General features: G+C 33.8%; 1 long non-coding RNA gene across 4 annotated transcripts in view; it reads left to right on the top strand.

Annotated features, from left to right (window-relative positions):
- The window catches only part of LOC134538397 (uncharacterized), a 62109-nt gene extending 37783 nt beyond the window's left edge, over positions 1–24326 (top strand). The window contains exons 1-5 of one of the 4 annotated variants that reach the window (XR_010076134.1): positions 631–738; positions 17626–17852; positions 22286–22442; positions 23630–23718; positions 23807–24326. This is a non-coding gene — a long non-coding RNA (uncharacterized LOC134538397). Of the gene's footprint in view, positions 1–630; positions 758–799; positions 1137–17625; positions 17853–22285; positions 22443–23629; positions 23719–23806 lie in introns of those variants that run through there. The other 3 variants (XR_010076136.1, XR_010076133.1, XR_010076135.1) reach the window with 3 other exon arrangements.
- The last annotated feature ends 228 nt before the right edge of the window (positions 24327–24554 follow it).

The raw sequence follows: 24554 nt of genomic DNA, 5'->3' as shown, positions 1-24554 counted from the left end.
AAAGTTTACAGAAAAAATAATACATAAAAATAATATACATGACACGTTATTAAATATAAAAGGTTGGCGCAGCATAACGGACTTTATGAGCAGGGGAGACACTTGGGTCGACGTCAATGTTAACGAGATTTTTATAACTGGAAATCCTGTCACAGCTTGGACGACCACGTCTGTTGACGGACGTTTCATCCACACTGCGAACCGGACTCCGTAACGTACTTCTTCTCGCGGAGCGGAGCTGGTCTGCCCGTGCGGCAGCCTGAGAGTAACTGACCTACATCCCGCCACCCGCCCGCACGGTCTGTGGAGGGGAGGAAGGGGAAACGGGCTGGTGTGGGAGACACGACTCGCACGGCGGACCAGGCTTGCGGTTTACATTACTAAGCATAGAACTCGAAAGAAATCACATAATTATTTAAGGAATGACATTACAAGTAATTGAACGGTAAATGACAAAACATAAACACAAATTAATTAATTATTTCAGAATTAAACGTCAATTAAGTATTTGTACAATCTTAGACACAATATTTAAGACTTGAGAGTTCTGTTAAGTTACAAATTATATACAATCGTGGATGCTCGTGATTAATTAAAATGTACATAAAAAGTATAAATATTTACAAACTCAATAATGTCTACTGACGTGCTAGGGCGGACGCGGGTGCGTCCCTAATCGTAAACACTTCAATTAATCAAGAGAGGGTGCTGACGAGGCATAATGGCCTGAAGGAGCCGGTGAGACACTTGGGTCGACGTCAGTATATTTTAATTAAAGTTAATACTTTCCTCCACAAAACAAGCAGTGGCATACACATTTTTTTTTAAAAAAGAACTACACTTTCTGTTTATAACTTGCGTTATTTTGTGTATATTTTGGTATTCCTTGAATAAGTGCTATTGAAATAATGAGTAAGCGTGTTTATCCGACATACTTGACTGCTGGTGCGAAGAAAAAAAAGACTTTGAATAATCCAGATTTAGTGGGGTCATTTGATAACAGTAATACAGAATCTGCCTTGACATATTTAAAGATATTATTTCCAGTTCTAACAATTCGTCATTTGCCGCCAGTTTTTCTCGTTCATCAGTTATATAGTTTGATCAGTAACAAAAGTTTGGTTGATGAAGATTTGGTAAGACTTTTTAAATAAATATATATTAATGTTATTAATAAAAAGGCTTTAAAATCATATCATGGGCATAATTTACGTTAATAAAAAATAAACGACAAAGTAATAATGGAACACATTTTTGGGTAAATATGTAGTTGGGCGGTATTTGCGAAAAAAAATGTTAAAAATCCGAGGTAAATATGTAGTGTACGGATTAGCGTCAAATTTTCTTTTAAAAAATCTAAAATAACTTTCATTATATGCTCTTTTACGTCCTCTTTTCATTACAGCCTGCGGAGATAAGAAATTCCAAATACTTTAGGAGATATTGAATTTTTTAATTTTCATATTTAGGCAATATTTGTTAAAAAAAAAATTTAAAATTCCGAAAATACCTTTATTCTGTGCTCTTTAACTTCCTCTTTTAATTAAACCCAGCGGAGATCAGAAATTCCAAATACTTTAGGAGATATGGAATTTTTTAATTTTCATCCTGTGCACTCATGCGGCGTTGAGCGGGAAGCCTACGATTCAGTCATCCTTCTGGACATACCCGAATACTCACGTTGGCAAGTCTTCTTTTCTTAAAATTAGCAAGAAGTAATTATAAATACTTTAAAACATTGTGGATGGTTGGTTATATTAGGTAAGTATAGCTACATTAAAAAAACTGTAAAATCATTTTATGGTTGCTTAGCAAATAAATTTTTAATATGTAGCTATCCAGCACTATGAAACCGTTTACATGATTTCACAGTATTTTTAATGTAGCTATCCTAACCAAATCAACCGTCCACAATGTTTTAAAGTATTTATAATGTAGCTAACATAACCTAATTGACCATTAGTTATCATGAGTTGTATATTTATTTACAATAAACATAAAAAAAACCGAAGATGCACGATCGGGCGTTTGCCTCTCTCGTCTGTTGAAAGAAGACTTGCCAACGTGAGTATTCGGGTATGTCCAGAAGGATGAGTGAATCGTAGGCTTCCCGCGTTCACCATTGTTGCTTGTTTACAAGTATGATTTTTTTTTTTTCGCGACGTAGTTGCACGACTAAATTACGTAAAAAGAAAATTACGTGAGTTCCTACTGTTCATCCTTTGTCCCGGTTTGTTAGGTCAGGTCAGCTACATTGTAAATACTTTAAAACTAAACAACCATTAAGGCTAAGATCCTTAGTTTTGCAGTCACCAAGAAAATTATTTCTGCCATGAATATCGTAGTAGATAAATAAATATATAAACGGCATAATTGTAAACAAAACTTTAAATTTTGTAAATATGATGATTAAAATTTTCTCAAAAAATGCTTTCTTATTAAATTTTAATTTTGAAATTTTCAAAACTAAATATTAGGTATATATTTAAACGGTACATACCTGTTACTTTGCACACAACTTAAAGGAGGTACAATGAACAATTCTGCCGTATAATTTTTTTAATACAACGTACAGAATTTAAATAATCTGAGTACAAAATATTGTGATTTAACTGTCACTTGCCGCACATGAAAGGAACGAGTTCAACAGTTTGCCGCTAGAGCTCCGATTAGTTCCGAGTTTACTCACTAGATGCCTCGAACATCGCAAGAGTTCAGGCGGGAATATTACCGCTTCGAAACGGTCAAAACACAACACTAGTATCATCAATAGTAATCAATGAATTGAAAACCGTCTCACGTTGTCGACAATTTCTATAGATATATTTGTCAGCTTCTCAGTGATGTAAATTATATTTAATATGCTTCACTTGTCGTGACAAATTTATTCATAGAATATTTTTGATTTAAAATCATCTAACTACAATTACTGAATTGTTTTAGTAGATAGAGATTTATTATAATAGTTGGGCGCCTTAAAAAAACTTATTTTGGAAATATTAAAGTGCTAAATATAATATCTAACGTCTAACCTGTTTCATTTACAGGCATCTACGTGAACGTCGCAAATTACATTTATTACAACATTATTTCACATATTATCTTAGTGACTTCATTATGTATTTTGATATGACTCTTTACCGTAACACATGAATGAATCCTGCAATCATGGTGTATTAAAATAATAGCAAAATGGTTTCATATAATAATATAACTTCCAAAATCAATTTAAATTATTATTTATACTTCTATTCAAGAAGACAAATATATAATGTTTAAGATTTTATTAGAATATTTCAATAATTATTGTATAAAAAAATTGATTTGCAAAATGACAATGATTTTGTATAAATTTATTTAATTATATTTCTTTAGTTATAATTTATTTAATTATGTTTCTTTAATTATATTTGTACCTCGACTTTAGCTCTGGTAGTATGGGCTATACCTCTGGGTGTAATGTTACATAAATGAGTTATGATCAAAATATTAATAGATGTTTAAAAAAAATTAGTAACTGAAGGACCAGCCGCCTATGGCAACTTCCTCCCATAATGATTTAGTTATGTATATAACGATACAAAAATAAGGGACAATCTCTCTATGCTGTCGTTCAAGTATGGTTAACTAAAGGTTGTTTAAAATTACCTTTGGTTTTTAACAATGGATTTTTCACTACCCAAGCATTTATTGTATCACTAACCTTGAGCATTTTCGTTAGTTACACAAGTTCGTTAGAAACGCAATTACAAGGCAGTGGCGATTCTTTTTTTTTTTTTTTTTTTTTTTTTGCTTCTGGGGTCATGTAAAATTATGTTTTAAAACAAATATTGGTCAAAAAGAATTATATATTTTTCAATTTAACTTCCGCTACATTATTTGCAACTATAAATGATCATAGAAACATAAGTTCCATGTGCGCGCACACACGCACGCATATGTATACATGTAAATACTTTTGAACAAGTGAAATGAGGAGTTTTAGCAAATAAACATTCAGGTAATTTTCCAAAATACAATTTTAAAGACCTTTATACTGTGTTCTTACATTTGCAGTTAGATTTATTTAAATTCTTTGGCAAATATTACAATTTAAAAACTTTTTTAAGTATGTCTTGTAATTTTTTTAGGTAATTTTATTTGTGTTACAAGAAACTGAAGACCTTGCTGAAGTATAATTATTATGTATATAAAATGTGTTGAAATGGGTGTGTAATACTTCGATGAAATTGATACAGAATTATATGAAATAAATTTCTATTGTTTTACCAGCCTTTGAGCTATCTAGTTTACGTGAAATTGTTATACTTAAACTTTAGGGCCTAAATTTTGAATTGCTCGAATATGCAAAAAGTAGTTCCCTCGCTCACATACTGGCCAATACAAATTCCAACCCACTGCCAAAAGGGCTGGAAACTTGAAATTTGGGTCGCAGCCTCAATGAGGAAATTCGGGAAAGTACCAATATTTATTTTATAATTATTAAAAAAATAAAATTAAGAAATAGGCACGCACCTTTAAAATCGGTGTATACCTTCTTTCGGAAGAACGTTGTTGCAGAAATTATTGTTTACTTCTCATGCTTGTACAAATTGAACAGTACTGTAAATGCAGTGGCGTAGCGTGGGTGGGGCGGAGGGGGTGGCCCGCCCCGGGCGGCAACCCGCGGGGGCGGGTCGCCGGTGAAGCGGGTTGAGATCTGATCTATGATTCATCCATTACATGTGTCAGACACACTATAATGTTCCATTTTTATCTAAAATTTTGCGCACCAACTATTTTTTAATATTTATTTAAAAGAAAAACTGCGAAATCACTGACAGAGCTCTTTATAACGTTTGTTTGTTTACATACGAACGGCAACATCGCATCACGCCGCGCCGCCCGGCGCGCGCGAGCCGAGTTGAGCGGCACTCCTTATTATGTTAATTACTCATACAAAATCTTTTGTTTCACGCGTCGGCCCGTGTCGATGGCTCTCTTTCGCACTCATTGAATTTAGTACTACGCATTGTACTGTAAAGTTTGACCTTAACCCAGGGCAAACCAAACAACTTCCGCAAACCGGGACACAGTAAAACTCCTATATTATTATTATTATTATTATTATTATTATTATTATTTATTTATTGTTTACAAAAGTTACAATATTTCTTACATTAGTCTCGCAAAACCTATTCACCTAGGTTTGTCTGCGAGTACGGAGTCACACTCGTACATTAAATCTTATTTTATAATACACTTAAAATTGCTCTAATAGCTGTTTGAACATTGATTATTGTTTAAAAAGTATGGAGTATATTAACATAAATTACATTGAGTTAAGGTACATCTTTTTAAGTTTACGACTGAATTTTGTCCTGCTACTTGAATTTAAAACTTCAATAGGGGATGTTTTGTAAATCTAGTAGTAGTCTAGGAATATTTTTTTTTTGTTTTTGGATATCTTGATTATTTATGGTACCTGTCATACAAAGAAAACATAATTTTTCATTTAGCTCAAAAATGGCGCCAACGATTTTTCTCAAATTTCTCGTCATTTTACCTTTTAATAACATCTATAACATGGCTTACTCAGTCAGTTTTTACCGGGAAACTCTAAAAAAGGTAGCTGCCATACAAAATCAATTTTGTTTGTAAATTTTCCTATAAGCCCGGCAAACCGCGCCGTCACCAAATCCACTTTTGTTTTGTGATAGATAAAATACTTATTTGAAATTCGAACGTGTCCTCCGGCCAATATTCATGGGAATACATAACTTATTTTACAGGTACAAGAAGAAGACGTACCTGCCGTCGCAGTTGGAAGTAGTTCTGGTCCCACCACAGAGCAGGGTCAAGACGAAGTCGACTCATTAAAAGTACCTCAAGCATCTAGTCATAAGCCTGCAGAAAAAGTGAATGTTGCCAAAGAAGACATAATTGAAATCGTGCCTTCTGCTCCTGCCGAAATCAAAGATGTGAATCTCGACGATGTAGGTTGCTGGCCTTCTCCTATGACCGACGAAGTAAGAACGCTTCTAGTATGTCGCGGATCTGACTCAGTACAGCACATCGATTCCAAATTTGCCGATGTTGTTCGCTCAGGGACTTCAACGAAAGGCGGTACCCGAAAACTAACCAAAGAGTGGTTCTACAAACCATTATCTAACGGCGAAAAGGTTCTCCGAACATGGATGGTGTACTCGCCTTTGAAGCAATCCTTGTATTGTTTTTCTTGCAAGCTGTTTGGCAATTCCGGCTCTAACTTCGCATCTGAAGAAGGATTCAACAAATGGTGGAAGCTAAATCCAAGAATAGGAGACCATGAAAATAGCCTGGGCCATGAACAGAGCTTCTTGAAATGGAAGGAGTTGGAAGTTCGCCTGAACTGTAAAGCAACCATCGATCAGAAACAACAAGAAGTTTTCGAAAGTGAGGAGAAGAAGTGGAGGGATGTACTGTACAGGTTGCTGAATATTATCCAGTTCTTAGCCAAACAGAATCTGGCCTTCAGAGGACATCGAGAAGACATTCGAGGAGATGATAGTGGCAATCGCGGGAACTTTCTGGAGTTAGTGCACCTCCTAGCTAAATACGACCCTCTTCTAATGGAACACCTGACAAAGATAAAGCTGGGAGCAAGAGTCTCAGTTTCGTATCTATCTCCAGAAACCCAGAATGAATTTATAAACTTACTGGGACAGCAAGTTCGATCCACCATCATCCGTCGTATTCAAGAAGCTAAATATTATTGCGTAATCTTCGACAGCACACCAGTCATCTCCCACAATGACCAAATGAGCCAAGTTCTGCGATACGTACATATCGAAGGAGAAAAAGTCGCCGTGGTAGAATCTTTCATTGACTTCTTCGAACCAAAAGGAAAAAATGCAGAAGATCTCAGCAACGATATAATCGCGAAGATAACATTAGACGGACTGGACATACAGAATCTGAGAGGACAGGCTTATGACAATGCTGCCACAATGTCAGGGATCCACAATGGAGTTCAAGCCCGGATTAAAGCACCGAATCCGAAAGCTATATTCGTTGCATGCACAAACCACTCACTAAACTTGGCTGGGGTACACGCTGCTTCTGAATCAGTGGATTCCGTGACATTTTTTGGAACTCTGGAGAAGCTGTTTGCCTTCTTTTCCGCATCAACTGTTCGATGGAACGCTTTGGTTGCCATCACAGGTCAAGCATTAAAACGAGTCACTGAAACGCGCTGGAGCGCTAGACATGTAGCTGTCAAGATGCTTAAAAATAAGTTTGAGGTAGTTCTTGAGGTACTGGAACAATTAACAGATTCATCTCAAACTTCCGAAACAAGATCGGGAGCCAGTCTTCTCCTGACAGCCATGCAGTCATTTAACTTCCTAACTTTTCTTGGCTTTTGGGCTGCAGTGCTACCTGAAGTAGATGACGCACAGATTTACCTGCAGCAACGAGGACTAAGTGTGGATAAGTGTGCTCAGAAACTCTGCACTTTGAAAACCCTCTTAGTGGAAAGTAGAGACCGTTTCGTGCAAGAAGCAATTGACTTTGCTAAGACTCTCTGCGAAAAACTCGGAATCGAACTGAAAACGAGAAGAATTCGCAGGAAAAAACGCATGCATGGCGATGAATCTTCTGAAGATGCAGCTTTGTCTCACGAACAGGAAATCCGTCGAGAGATTACCGCATCATTCGACAAGATCATTCAAGAAATGACGACTCGATTCCAGCAAATTCAAGAAATATCGGACAAGTTCGGATTTTTGATGCCAGCGAAACTTTTGGACAGCAAGTTCGAGTGTGATCTTTCCCATGTATTAGAAGACATTGACAAGGACGAGTTTCAGATGGAGTGGAAGCGTCTTTAGCAGTTTGTTGTTGTTGCCTGTTCTGAATCAGAGGAACATATAAGTGGTAATGGACCACTGGAGCTCCTCCAGTTCATTCAAAAACTGAATCTCGGAATTTCGGTTCCAAATATAGTCATCTTGATTCGTATATATTTGACTTTGGCGATTAGTGTTGCAAGTTGTGAGAGAAGTTTTTCGAAGTTGAAGCTAATAAAAAATTACCTCAGATCTACTATGAGCTCCGCTAGACTATCAAACTTGGCTATATTGTCGATTGAACAAGAATTGGCTGCTAATATTGATTTTGACAAAGTTATTTCTGACTTCGCTGCTCATAAGGCCCGTAGAATCCGCTTGTAAAACCGCTCATCCTATTTTAACTTCAATAAAAGGTACCTCATTGCATGTGAAATTTAATTTTAAGTAAGCACCTATAGAATAGGGGCGGCAAAATGGGTCTCCCGCCCCAGGCGCCGAGATGGCATGCTACGCCACTGTGTAAATGTATTTGAAGACATAAGCAATAATAAGTTATTAGCTGATATTGAATACAAACAATTTTTTTCGTGACTAAAAAAATAAGGTTCTCTGCTTGGCGAGTGATAAAATTATACTAATGTCAAAAATATGTTATCGGGAAAAATAAATGAAGTTATTTTATACCACTGATTCACTACCCATAAAATCAAACTGCAAAGTCTTTGCAACTGGTATCTCACACAAGAAATATAAAACATATTCGTGCTTCGTTTAGTATAAAAATAAAACACATCATATAATATCGGGAGACAGCCTTGAAAATCGTGCATATCACCAACATGGCCAATCAGACTCATAGTAATGTTTATGATGGCAATATTTTCGGGGTAGTTTTATGCTCAAAATTAATACAAAACCAAATCAGCAATCCTTGTATGATAATTTATAATACTACAAAAAATCTTCCATTTTCTTCTAATTGTTTTGAGCACTAAAATATTGATTTACTTTTGGCCCAGATTTTATTTGAAGATACTCTGTACAGTTCCGCTTGTTTGCATTGTTTATTTATCAGGTTTAAATCATGGCCAAATTAATTGAACTGTAACACAAATTATTTATATATGTGTGTCTGGTTTGGAATCAGTATGATGTACTGAAAAACTATGTCCTATCAGTGTAATGAATGGTTGTACCCTTATAAGCGTTGAATATTTATGAAAATTTTATTTCTTTGGTTTTTAAAGCCGCAGACTTGTATTTTATTTATTTCATTTAGACAACAACATGCGTCCGTGTTTTCTACATGGCACGCTCTGTAATATTTTGAATGTTATAGTAATTTTGGCTTTTTAAAATCTGTGATTTATGTGCAGTAGAGTAATTTGTAATTTTTTATAATTTCTTTTCATATTTTTAATGATCCATTTGCTAATAGTATATATACTTCTCCATTTATTATAATAAACACATATAACATTATTGGAATTCGTTCAGAATGGGTATCACAAGACAACAAAAACTATTCCCCTGCATAAGAAAGGTGATAATACCAGTAAAGAAAATTATCGTCCGAGAGCAATTACGTCTTATATCTAGGGACACTTGTATTTCGCGAATACATTTCGTGTCAAGGTATTTTACAAAACACTGTAGATTTTTCTTGTAATTATTGGCTGTGGTCGGTGAAGGCTGTTTTCCCGCACTTGACCGGGCCAATGAGGACGTAGTTACCGTACTGCTCCACGCCCGCAATTCGCCAAACCTCTAAGAAAAAAGCTACAGTTATGTGTGAAATAGCCTGACACGAGATGTATTCGCGAAATACAGGTGTCCTTACTTATATCGAAAAATATTTGATCATTGTATGATAATTTTAAGTATGAAAAGTAAAACATATTTTCAAATTTAATACATGGTTTTTCATCAACTCTAGTACTAAAACACATACTGCTTATTTTCTACAAAATAAATCTATACACGGCAACTGATTATGAATCAATTGAGTTTTTTTTATAAAGCATCTAAGGCCTTGATTGTTTAAATATATTGTTGGATAAATTAACTAAACTAGGAATACTATCAAATGCACAAAAATAGAAGAGTTTGATCTTAATAATATAAAGCATAATCTATCTATTTAGCACAGCCTGAATAATTCATTCCCCATTGTCAAGACTAAAATTAAAAAAACCGCGAAAGAAGCAGTATAAAATAACTATCTCATTATCTTTGCGGGTGACTCAAACATCATACAAACAAAACGAAATATTCTTAAACGCAAGAAAGCATATTTTAAACACTGTAAATAACTTAGATTTTAAATCAAATGATAATTATCAGTCTGTAAAATTTAGTTAACGATGAGTTGGAAACAGAACATCAAACATATATCATATGTGTTACTACCAACAGAGAACTCTCACAAACAATACAATTCCTTTCTGCGCAACCTGCAAGCTCCGGTACCTTCTGTAAAAACAAATATATGTAAAACTTTTCCGGAAGTCGTACCATGGTAACGACTGAAATATGAAGCCTTACTTCTAAATCTACTTAGCTAGAGAACAAATTGTATTACATTATTTTCATAAAATTAACACCTTCATACAAACAGAACTAAGCTCTTTCATTAATTTTTTTTTAGTTACGTGATATTTTTTTTAAGTTATAAAGGAATCCAACTTGAACAGTAAAAAAGAAACAATTTTAATGAACAAACAAAGTAATTATAGATAACTGTTCAAACCATTTAAGATTCATCCTGTTACATAATTTTTTATATTTATATACATCTAATGTATAAACAAATCTGAAAAAAAAGGCAATAAATTCCGATTGACTTCATTATCGAACTAGAATAAAACACAAAATACACTTGCAGAGAACCAACAAATATATTGCGTAAGTGTTTCTGCAATGGAAATAAACTTTAAAATTGCCTTTATTATTTCAAAAAAATAATTTAAAACTCCAAGCAAATGTAAGAACACGTCTTCTAGATATAATGGAAGATTATAATGCTGTGTCCGAATTCGCCTGAAGAATATACTTGTAGATACTTTGGAAGTGACTTCGCAAGGCTGTCAAAAATGGACGTGAAGTATGCTATGCAATACGCAAGTAAATGAATCTGTGTAATTCTCGCGTACTTCCAGTTGAAAATACGTTTTAATATGAAAAATGTTTGGTCATTTTTATGTATCATTTAAATAATTTAAGTGATTGCAAAATAAATATAATTTATTTTGTATTTGACTGGTATAAATAAATAAATTGACAAAATTAATTTATGGATGTTTAAAACGAAGTTTCAACAAACACATGTACATATTTAGCCTACCGATCGTTACTACAAAACAAAAGTACAACAATAATGTAAGTTGCCGTAAATTCACGTGACAGCGATGAAGTGTTAAAAAAAAGGACTAATTTCACATGCGTTTAAAAATAAAATCTAAAAATCTTTTTCGGCTGGCTAAACATTGAACCTATCCGGATTCGTCAAAGGCAAGCTGGACAGAGTGGCAAAGGGATTGGAAATCTAATACTCACCGAGGCAGAGTACACCCTTCCCCCACCCCCCTCTCCCTGACCGGTCGTAAACATGACTCCCCGCTGGGCGATAAGAATTCTGAGAACAGCGTCCTCTTTCCCACCCCCCTCCTTTTTCCAACGCGTCGCTACATCGTTCAACCGTACTGCTAGAGCGCTCTGTTGAGGACGTAGATAACTACGCGTGTCTTTGCCCGCTCGCGAGAAACTCAGGATCTTAGCCTTAAAATTAATTTTTATTATTTTTAATGTCCGTTCAGTTTCAAAGTATTTATAATGTAGCTGACCTGACCTAATCTACTTTGTCCCATTTTGTTAGGTCAGGTCAGTTAGATTATAAATACTTAAAACTATACAAGTAAAATTAATTGATATTATTTTTAATTTCCGTTTATTTTGAAGTATTTATAATGTAACTTACCTTACCTAATGGAAAATTTCTGTTATTTAGGCATTCACGCACACACGGCAAAATATAAAATGGCTTCGGTCGAATGATTACATAGGTCTTGTATTGCAAAATAAGAACGGCGATATCTCCAAAAGTAATTGGAATTTCTTATCTCCGCAGGCTGTAATGAAAAGAGGACGTAAAAGAGCATATAATGAAAGTTATTTCAGATTTTTAAAAAAAATTTTGATGCTAATCCGTACACTACATATTTACCAAATCCGAAAATACTTTTATTAGATGCTCTTTAACTTCCTCTCTTCATTAAAAGTGGCGGAGGTAAGAAATTCCAAATACTTTAGGAGATATCGAATTTTTAAATTTCATCACAATACCAGTGTATTCATGTGGCGTATACCATTGTTTCTTGTTTACGAGTGTCTATTTTTTTATTGGATAATGATGTCACGTGATTGTTCGTGATAGGCCAGAATTCAAATGAACCAATACGTGATTATTTAGTTAATTTATTGTTTAAAACGGTGTTTAATTACCGCCTCCAACTTAGGTGAGTTTTTAACGTTTCTAATTTTAAAGTCTTATTTGTTATTGTTGCGCAAGTAATAAGTAACAAAAAAATTTTACGTGAGTTGTTACTGTTCATCCTTTGTCTCGGTTTGTTAGGTCAGGTCAGTTACATTATAAATACTTTAAAACTAAAGAACCATTGAAATTAATTCATATTATTTTTAATGTACGCTTAGTTTCAAAGTATTTATAATGTAACTGACCTGACCTAATCAACCATTTTCATTAATTAGGCATTCACAAACACATGGCAATAAAAAAAATATCTTCGGTCGAATGATTACACAGGTCAGGTATAGCAAATAAGAACGGCGATATCTCCTAAAGTATTTGGAATTTCTTATCTCCGCCGCTTTTAATGAAAAGAGGAAGTTGAAGAGCATATAATAAAGGTATTTTCGGATTTTTAACATTTTTTTTTCGCAAATACAGCTCAACTACATATTTATCCATTTTTGTACTTCAAACAAATTTTAACGTATTTGGAAATTAAACAAACATGACTACCACCGCAGCCAAGTAAACAGCATTGCTATATATCATATCAGGTGGAGATGATACACACTGGTATATTTTTGTTTACAGTTAAAACCAGGCGGGCCTTTTCCCGGCTGACACCCTTTTTTTTCCCCCTCCAACATCCTGACTTGGTGACAACACGTGGTGGGAGATGGCCCAGCTTCTTGCTAAGCCATACACAGCTGCGAAATAAACTCATCATTGTGAAGTAACAAACTAACCAACTCCGCAAAATTTTTAGGTTTGTTTTGTAAGGTACTTAGATGCCAATGGTTAAGTTGTTACCACTCCAAAAAAATTTTATATAGTAGGAAAAAAATAATACATTGCAAAGTGATTTTAAGTTCTACGAAATGTTTTAGTACAATTTTCGCTATCAAATGATTTTTTTTTTCTGTTTACACTTGGTAGGTAATGTAAGAGTAAGAAATGTGTATCAAGGTTCAAATATCAAATCGAAGTTTACTAAATACTGATAATTATAACTATTTCTTTGCAATTGTCTTGTGTGTTTGAGTGTGCTCCCGCACATCATTAATAGAAATGGCTTTCGAAAATGCTGTCTATAAAAATGCCCCTTAGTTTCAATTGTGATAATACTTTAACATTTTATATTATATATATATATCTTAGTCACTGTGCTTAGTTCAGTAAAAAAAACATAATGTAGTCACAAACATTTTTACATGTTTTGGCATAATAGGCGTATTTAATATCATTGTTACAAAGAATTTGTAAATCACAGGTCATGATAAGAGAGAACTTTTTTTTAAATTTATCTAAAATTTTATTGTTGGCTTCTCATACTTTACTTATACCTACTTAAATACAGGCTTATAGAGCATGTTAAGTTTTAAACATTGTTAATACAGCCTATCATCTCGAGAATTTGAGTTTCTATATGTTTTCAATTTTAAGTTTCCAGGCAATGTCCCCAATGGTATTGTTTTATTGTTTTATGATTATAATGATATATTGTGGGCAAATTAGTGCACGTCTAATTTGTGCAAAACTAAAATGGGTGCATGTTTATACTTGATTATATTTTAAGATGACAAGGAACGAGTACATTTGGCTAATAAACTATAAATGGTACTGCTTACGCTAGTACCCCCTTGCGGGACTTCTAACATAGTAACCCCGAGTCAGTTCCACCTGTTCCCCGACAGAGCGCACCGCAGTAGCATCTCGCCGGAGCTTATCGCCCGCGACTTTAGCCACGAACCATCTCACCGCAACTAAATTGAGAGATGCATCCTAAATTTAGGCAACCAGCAATATTTGTTATTTTTTTTTCTTTTGGTGGGTAAAGCAAGTTCTCTGCAGGCTAATTCCATCCAATCGAAGGTCATTTCCCCTACTCTCCAATGTTTACTTTCTTAAGTGCTCTGGTCATTCTACCATCAGATGTTTGGTAAGTTTCTATGAAGTACTTTTTACATACGACTTCACTTTTGCATTAATAATTAAATAAAATGTATTAGTAGTACTTTTTTTTCCTTTTTGGCATTAGTTGTTAGTCTATGACATTGTGGTGCTTGTTGTTTTGCCAGGCCACATATCAATCCATTTTGAGCAGAATTAGTTCCAATTTTCCAAAAATACTCAAAAAATACTTCATCGTGCTTGCTTTGAAGTTCTATTAAAACATTTTTTTTCTGCAGCAGCAATTGGGATTACGTACTAAATTAATTTACAGAAACAATTTTTTTTTTTTGTAATGTAAGATTTCCTTGAATTATGTTTACTCTTTCTTTCAACATGTTTTCACCCATTTATTTTTCTTTTTCAACATCTCTTTGGCCGGCCTTCTGCAACCGCTTCTGCTTCATCGCCATCACTTAGATCAAAATACTTATGCTCTGAAATAAAGAAATTACCATAGGTAAATCTTGTAAATTTATAGGACATTTATATTGGTCATTGTAATTTACTAATTTTCTTAAAGGTACAGGTAATAGGCCAATAGGTTTTATTGTACTTTTTTGTGTACTTTTAGTTAACTGCTTTGGCCTCATAGACACCCAGATGTACAACTTACGCTACACACTGTAGGCTTAAATGTTGACAGGACTAGTGGTGTAGTAACTCCATTTTTAGGTTATGAGCACATGTAATTTCTAACCATACAACATGTTTTGGCTCTTAATTTTTACTTAATATACAAAACTTTGAGGTAATATAAGCTTGTAAACACATTAAACTTTAAATAGTTATGAGTAATTAATAAAAAATAAAAGACATAAACAACTCGTACTTGCAGAACTGGATAGGTCTGAGTCTGATGGTAACTATTCATCTTCGGATCCATTATCTGCCAATATACTTGGTTCACCAATACTCACTTCATCACTAGAGTACATGGTAAACCTCACTGGACTTAAACTAACCAATTAAACAAATCAAATTCCATGGTTCGAACAAAAAAAAAACATACTCAGTGTATCAACACAACTGGATTACAGTTACATGTCTAGTGGCGTAACTCCCAATTGCACCACTTGTGTTAATAAATCGAGCCATTGAATGCAAAAACTTGTGTTGCTACCTGTGTGTTTGGAAGGTGAACTTCATCTTACATTGTTTGTGCAGTTAACAGAACAATTTTTCTGAACAAGATTCTATTGCTAACTCAAAAAAAAAAGTGGAGTTAAACAACCAGTGTATGCTAAGTAAAATCATCAGCCCTACAAACTTTTTTTTTGGCTCAAAATTATAACTAAGCATCTTGATAGCAAATTATAACTTTAAGAAAAAAGAAATAATTAAAAAGTTTTAAAATATTTTTTAATATGTAGATGCTACAGCCCAAAGATGAACAAATGCAAAATAAATTTTTTCAAAATTCATTATTTCCCTCAAAATGAGCTAAATAAATTACATTTTTAACAGTTATTAATTGCAAAGTTTAATAATTTTTATAGAAAAAAATCTAAAAAGCTTCTAATATTATATTATATATTATTATATATTATATTAATATTACTGCAAAGACTCAATTATAATTATGTCCATTTTTACTGTTTTAATTTCCAAATCTGTTTCATTGAGTAAGCAATGAGAGGATTGTACAATTTAGCAGATTTACTGTTAAAAATTTGAAAAAAGATAGTCTCAACATGCTTGTCACAGGGACAAAATTTGTCGCAACTCCCACCACTACCTGCAAAGACACATTTATAGCCACATAATCTTGAAGCTTCACAAACTGCATATTATGGAGGGACATAGTAACAACAGCGCACCTGGCAATCGCAGATTTAGTCAAGTGGGCAAGACAAAGTTATGGAAAGTCTATTTCGGAAGCATCTAAACGTCGATATATAAAATGGTGTGGCTACGCATTCTTCAAAGTGAGACGTAAGGTGTCGTCCATTAATCACGTGATGTTTTTTTAGCAAATTTTTAACCCCCCCTCCCCCCGAGTGATTTGTGGTGAGGTTTCAGACTAACCCCCCCCCCCCCCCCAACAATAAATCACGTGTATTTTTTTGGTACAAAATATTTTTAAAAATTTCAGAATATTATCTTTAAATATAGGTATAATCTAATTTAATTCTGGAAAATTAGTGATAAAAATGTCCAGACACACATTAAGGTTGCAGGTTTATTCTCACTGGCATAAAAATAATAAAGAAAAGGCTTATATGTGATTTACGCATGTATTCGGCGCCAAAATCACAGTCTTACTGGCGACTGGCAAGCCGAGCCGGGTGGTTCATGTTGCGGCGGGCGGGGATATTGTTGCCTGGCTACAGCGAGTCAAGGTCACGCGTCGCTTTTCAGTTTAGTAGAAATCGGGCGAAAAAATAAATACGCGTGATATCTCTCTACACCCCCCTCCCCCCTTGTGATATTTCGTGATTTTTCCCGACCCCCTCCCCCCCCTTATGAGCCTCACGTGATTAATGGACAATCCCTAAGCCATTTCTCACTTTATCGAATAAACTTCGGCCTGTTGCGTGGGCAAAATCTCACCTCAGCTGATCTCCATCTCAGTGGAGAGATAAATCCATTTTTTAGGTTTCATATGGAAATATTGGTCAAAGATGGACGATGCAAACGATCCATCCTGTTACAAGTGCATGGTTCTTAAAACCAAGCTCTGTGATGATGTGGGGTTGCATGGCAGCGAATGGGGTAGCAGTTTACATTTTTGTAAAGGTACAATAAAGGCTCTATCAGTGCAGCGATTGTTTGGCAGAAAACAAGATAACACACTGCCACATAACACAAACATGGATATGTATGAAACGTGTCCCTGTTTTAGAGAGGCCAGCAGCAAAACACAGACAGTATTTATCTCCCATAGAGAATATTTGGAGGATACCTAATAGGAAGATGGCCCAGCATCGTTCCCGCAAGATCCAGCAATTATAGGATTATCTGCGGCAGGAATGTGGATAAATTCGTACAGGCACATTGAGCTGTTAAGTGTCGTCCATGCCTAAACGTTTTACTGCGGTTATCCACCCTAACGGTGACGTCACCATTTGGTAATCAAACCAAACATACAGTTTTGACTTGCGTTGTGCGAGAGAATACACTTGCATCGTTTATTATAACTTATCTGTTTTGTTGCAAACTAACAGAAATGCTGTTACAATGTTGTATTCAGAATATAAAATGTTAATAACATGTTACTTTTGCATTTACGTTTTGTTGATTTTCTCAATTCCCTCATTACAAGCTATTTCTTACGTGAACAAATTTTATTGACTTTGACTTTGTACTTCACTGAGTGTTGTCTGTGTGTTTCAGAATCGCTTGCAGTCTGAGGGTAAATTGCACCTGTTTGAGTTGGGAGTAGAAGAAAAGTTCTTGATGGTATCATTTTTGGATGACTTCAGGAATTGTGCGAGAAAGAACTGCTCTGCAAAGCCAGTCCTTGACAAATTCTTGGATGTTATTTTACCAGAAGTACAGGATGTCCGCATTGACAGAGCTTCTCTTACAGAGAAGTATGGTTTATCTGGTAGTGAAATACAGTAAGTTAATTTTTTGTGGATTGTAATAATTACAGTTTCCTGGCACTTTCAGGACAGTGGCCAAAACTGGAATTAGCAATTTTGCCAGATTATCGAACATCAGTATAGTTCGAAGAGGCATACCTAATGTGAAATGTAACCCGCTAGATAACAGGAAACACGGTACTGAAATGAAACTAGACAAAACAGTAACTTCTTAGCAAACTGAAAGTGCAGGCAGTGGGGTAATGTGACCTTAGTGGCCAGTGTCAACTGTTGTAATCCACCTGGAAAAAATCTGAAATTTTAGCGACAATACTGGTGCTGGTTTACAAAACGTGCCAAACTTGAAGAATGCCAGATTTAATGCTTACTTACTTACTTACTTACTTACTTGAGATATGTTCACTTATGTCTAAAAGTAGAATGATTTGAATATAAACTTGTCCCTTTGCTGTTTCACTTTGTCATGTTGTATTATTTAAATGGAAATGGATTGAACTTGACATTTCGCCTACATCGAGTTCATTTGTGATGATAAAAGGTTATCGGATGCTGATGGAGCATCGATAGAACGAATACGTCTGCCACATTTCCCACTTAACGAAAAATCTTAATTTGATTCCGCCAGGAATGGAACCGGAATTGACTTGGTAGGAGAGAAATATGACCACTAAATCACTGTGGTACCTAAACAACTGAAGGATTATTTATGAGAAGAATAAAATAAAAATTATATAAGAATCTTATTATGATAGTGGTGATCACTCCTATTTTGCATACAAATCTACTGTTTTATTCTGTGCTTGATGAATGTTGAATGCTTGACCTTCAAAAGAAAAGGAAAATCACTTTTTCGATGAGATTTAGAAAAACTACCTCCGTACTCCTTTCCCACCCTTTAAAGCAGAATTATGATACTGATACTTCTTGATAAATTTTTGCACACATGATGTTCAAAATAAAAGGAAAATTACTCTCTGCATCTCTGGATGCTCCGGCTGGACAAATAAAAATCTGCGTTTACCAAGTTTTGCAATAAAAGGTTGTAAATACATAAATAAGAATATTTGTTTAGTTGTTAGTTTTTTACCTAAATAAAATCTACAGTGTTATTCGAGCTTGGAAAAATTTGCACAATTGGCCTTGGACCAAACAAGCAGGAGATTAAAATAAAAATAAAATTACTGTCATCCCCCTAAATGAAGCCTCTTCATTATATGTAAAGCCCTCTCAAGGCTGGCTACTTTAGCTTATTAGCTGATATTATAAAACTGATACAGTCTTGCTGTGCTGTGAATACATAATTTCTGCTTAACTGTTTTGTCTGTAAGTGATGAGAAATTATAACCAGTGTGATTAAAATAACTTAGTATATAGTACTTTATTTCCGTGATTTAAATAAAATCAAAAATTTGAACTAAGTATGCAAATTATCTGTATAGTATTTGGGTCCTTAAGAACATCACCATTTAATTTAATGTTCTTGAGATGATAGGAAAGGTCGCATCAGGCATAAATGACTAGTAGAATATAAAAACAATAATAGAATCTGAACGACTTGACAGAAATCGATGGGGTTTGTTTTGTCAGCTAGATATTTTCATCGCAGAGACCTGAATGTATATAAGTAGTCATTACAGTGTATGTTTAAAACTTTTTTTTTTAGTTTTAAGCTAATTTGAACTTTTAAACATATTTAAAAATTATTTTGAAGGAAAAAAAACTGTTTTCTAAGTTATTCTGGCTCAGTTTCTTACATACTGCTTGATCTGAGTGTAAATATAATTTTTTATTATAAAAAGTAACCTTGTTTTCATTACCTTCGAAGTTGCACTTTTCAAAATTTAAAAATTGAATTTTGAAAAGTGTGAAAAAACACTGCATAACTCATTACGTAAGTTATTCATGCTCAGTTTATTAGCTCACTCAATTTTTTTTGTGATTAAATTTATTACTTTTAAAACTTACATCTCGTTTTCAACCTGTTAGGGTGGAATTGTGTTAATTGTTAAAAAAAAATTATAGGTAGTTGTATGTTTATTAATGATACCAATTAATATATTTTCTTTTGCTTTATTAGGTTTGCATATACAATTTATTATTTTAAAACTCACAGGTTTGTCAAATATCTTGCTATTAATAAAGTATAAACAAAATATGTCGAGTAGTGTACGATTGATACTAGAAAAAACAAGCAGACAAAAGACTTCTGTAATCTATTTATTTGAGTTCTAAATAATATAAACACCATTTCATTTTTTTTCTTTCCATAATTTGATTCAATGTTCATACTTTTTACCGCAAACAGTTTTACTTTCTATTATCGACAGGGTGTCTACTGACTGGAAAATTCCGGGAATTTTGGGAACTGTACATGAGTCACAATCCGGGAAGAGACTGGAATTGTACCGGATTTTAGCCTAGTTTCTGGGAATTTTTTTTCTTTGCTTTTGTGGTCTCCAATGTGTTTTCACATTTAAATCTTTCATAGTAATACAGAAGCCTTCACACGTACTTGTGGACGGGGTCATGAATGGGGTGGGGATATTAAGAAGAGTTTGGTGGCGCTACTGTATTTTCTCTCACGCGCTCTGTTTTTCGTCTCGTCAATGGTCTGGAGTAATTCACTCTGTTATTTACCTAATCAGTGCTAGGTATTTGATCACGTTTTACTTTAGGATGCATTTTTTTAATGTAGTTTTTGTGTTGGAGCAGTGAGTACCATCATTATTAATTAATTTCTTTTACACCCACCCCTGGAAGTAACGCTGTTCAATTTGTGTGGGTTTAAAGTAATGATACCAATAATTTGAAGTAACGACAGCATGATTTGAAGCAGCACAGTCGTAGATTCGAAGTAGCGCTGGTTTTTTTTATTTAAGTAAATTTTTGTTTCCGTGTACGCACAATTGCAAAGATACTTCTGTATCATTAAATTCAGTGCATATATCAATGTGACGAATCAACTATATATATTTTACTTTTTCCTTCATAACCGTTTGCTTCCTTCATTGCGTGTTTACTTAAGATCATTTAATATATTTCCGTGGTTTATACTAAGCCATTCTGCATCTCAGATCAGCTCCAGTGAGGAAAGCCATAAGCTTTCAGTGTTACCTTACCATGTGTGTACCATGAAGTGCTTGTGGCAAATCATGGCAGACAGGCATTTAGTAAACAAGAGTCGGAGATTAACATGAAATAATATAATAGTAGAAAATGTTAAGTTTATGCTTTATTAAAACTTAATTTTTATCCTACAGGAATGACATTTTTATGTTGTTTGTACCAGGAATGTTATGACCAAGCCCTGTTATGTAAATAATGAGCGTGGGCTGTTTTGCAGTGTATTTTAATTTAAGGATGTTAAATCTCAACATTTTATTTAAATGTACTTTAAATTTATTCAGGCATATATTAGTTCTGTAAATATTTAAAATGATAATAGTGTCACAATAAAAAATTTTTGTTACTACTGACAGATTTTCAATAAACTACTTTCATTTAAAATATGTGTTGCATGTGTGCATTTATATGTGGATTTTGTTCAACAAGCATGATTTTTGGTAAATCTTCTCAATATGTATGCAAGATAAAAATAAAATGTGTTAAACTTCAAAATCACTACAGTTCAATTTTGTTATGTGATCATAGTGCAAAATATTTGGATGGAAATTTTTCCAGGAATGGACAGAAATCGTACATAAATTTTTTTTAGCTCAGTCGGTTAGACACCCAAATAGATTAGATAGCTAGCTATAGCATGTCTCATTCTTAGTGTGAATTGTGCATTTTAATGGGTCATTTACTTTCTCTTTCTAATGCACAATAACTACTATTAGCACTGTTAATGTTTTGGTGTGTTCTGTTGCCATATATATTAAATATATATTAAATACCGGATATGTTAATATAATATTTTTAATGTACTTAAAAAAATGTTATTTTATAAAAGAAAATTTGGATTGAGAGTTTTGGAAATAAATTTTCTTGTATTTCACGAAGATCATCATTTATTCAATTTCTTACTTCTAAGAAAACTGAATTGAAAAAGACTTATTGTTTTCAACTTTTTTATGTCATTTAATATTAAACATTTTGGCTCTATTTGACAATAGCACATAATTGTAAGCCTTGTTGTTAATAGTGACCGTCTGCTACAAATTTTTCTTGTGAAATAATTTGTGTTTAGAATTAATATTTTTTTTCCTTTAAAAATGCATACAACTGTAATAATACTGTCAAAAGACCCTATTTTATGGTCTTGGAAAAAACAAATAGTATTATTAAAATATATATTCAAACTTATAATTAATGATTGTGTCTCAAATTAGAATGTTAATGTTAACAAGTCATGTGCTCTGTACTGCAAGCTAAAGCATGATTTAGACTATAAAACATGCCCGAATGTATCAGCTATGACATACGTGTTTGTTTTTTTTCTCCTACAGAGACTTAGTTGATGCTCAATTACTGACCATTGGTTCTGCAGGAATTCATGGGTTTTCTTTCCCATTTGTAAATCAGTACTTGCAGATGTTGAAAAAGGGAAGACAGACCATCCTGAAATCCATCAGAAAGAATAAAGGTGGTCAAGTTCTAGTGAAAGTAAGTACAGTATCCATCCTATGGTTATTTTTATTTCATTTTGGCTTAACCTTTTTCGTGGGGAGGGTAGTAAAAACTAACTCACAGCATGGATACGAGGAAACCAATTGGTAATGAACTATTCCAGAATTTGCTTGGAGTGTTTTGGAAAAAAAAAACCATGTAAAAAAAACCAGTCAGGATCTTGTGAAGGAGGGGTCCCAGCATAACCGTGGTATTGTTTTTAATGAGTAAGTTTCCTATATATAGTAGAATTTTAGAAATCTGATGTTTTGCATATAGACTTTTAAGTATGTGATGATTTTGCTTGAGAATATACCACTGAATATTTTTTTTTTTTTTGGGTTTTATATCATTAAGAAAGATTGCAAGCTTTCACTGCCATTGTCTGGAGTTGTAGCTGTGTCGAAAGTGAAGATATCACAGGAATTTTGATTGACGTTGCAGTCGCCATATTCAGGTAGCAGTTACCTACTGAGGTTCTCCTGCCTTCTAATACTCTTAACTGAGAGGGAAGTGTTTCCCGATTGGCTGCATCTGTGGGCCAATCAGAGCCTTCCTTTCTTCTGTTTGGCCTGTTGGTTTGGCCAGTCGGAGCTGGGCTCGTGTGACTGCAACATTGACCGAAACATCAGTGATATATCGCCTTCGACGTGGCTACATCCCAGAAGCCAAGCAATTTTTATATTATTGTTTGTAATACTCTGTTATTAAATCAGTTGTTTGAATATTTCATTAATTCATAATTATATGTACATAAAATGTTATAAATACATGAAACACACATGTCAAGTTTGCATGAAAGATGTGCTTCCTGTAACGCGGTAGGAAACTGGCATTATGTATACAGACTACTTGGAAACACAATTCCTCACGCCTCTGTGCGTGAGGCATGTCTGGCTGTAAGGGGTGGGAATAAAATTGTAAGGATTACAATAATCCTTCTAAAATAATCTTTCTGTAACCTTATGTAGATTATGTAGCTAAATTGCTGTAATTTTCTGAAAGGGATCCCCCCCCCTGGCTACGTCTCTGAGATTTGGAATCAGGATCGCCGAACTGGGATTTGAACCCCACATCCTCCAGAATAACCACTGTGTCAACTCCCCGTCAATTTCCTGTGAATTTTTTTAAGTTATTTGTTTTTAATGTTTATACTTTTTTTTTTTATCTGTTTATTCATCCAGGTGCTGAGAAACAACAAATTCGAAAAGACTGCTCAGTTGGGATTGGAATATCATTTACATGATCTTATAGGGACAGGGCGTGTAACACGGTAAGAATGTTGATACAAATATAATTTATTTGTTTTAAGTTTAAGTGATTTGTAAATTAAACTAATTTTTTTTAAATTATTTTTTCAGCTTCAGTACTCCACGAGGAACTGTGGTGAAATTTGTCAAAACTGAATAATAAACTCCCAAATATAACACACAAGCATGATTTTTGGTAAATCTTCTCAATATGTATGCAAGATAACAATTATATGTGTTAAACTTCAAAATCACTACAGTTCAATTTTGTTATGTGATCATAGTGCAAAATATTTGGATGGAAATTTTTCCAGGAATGGACAGAAATCGTACATAATTTTTTTTTAGCTCAGTCGGTTAGACACCCAAATAGATAAGATAGCTAGCTATAGCATGTCTCATTCTTAGTGTGAATGGTGCATTTTAATGGGTCATTTACTTTCTCTTTCTAATGCACAATAACTACTATTAGCACTGTTATTGTTTTGGTGTGTTCTGTTGCCATATATATTAAATATATTATATATTGAATACCGGATATATTAATATAATATTTTTTAATGTACTTAAAAAAATGTTATTTTATAAAAGAAAATTTGGATTGAGAGTTTTGGAAATAAATTTTCTTGTATTTCACGAAGATCATCATTTATTCAATTTCTTACTTCTAAGAAAACTGAATTGAAAAAGACTATTGTTTTCAACTTTTTTATGTCATTTAATATTAAACATTTTGGCTCTATTTGACAATAGCACATAATTGTAAGCCTTGTTGTTAATAGTGACCGTCTGCTACAAATTTTTCTTGTGAAATAATTTGTGTTTAGAATTCATTTTTTTTTTCCTTTCAAAATGCATA

The sequence above is a fragment of the Bacillus rossius genome, chromosome 13, assembly GCF_032445375.1.
Source record: "Bacillus rossius redtenbacheri isolate Brsri chromosome 13, Brsri_v3, whole genome shotgun sequence".
Lineage (NCBI taxonomy): Eukaryota > Metazoa > Arthropoda > Insecta > Phasmatodea > Bacillidae > Bacillus > Bacillus rossius.
This window is presented reverse-complemented; position numbering and strand designations above follow the sequence as displayed.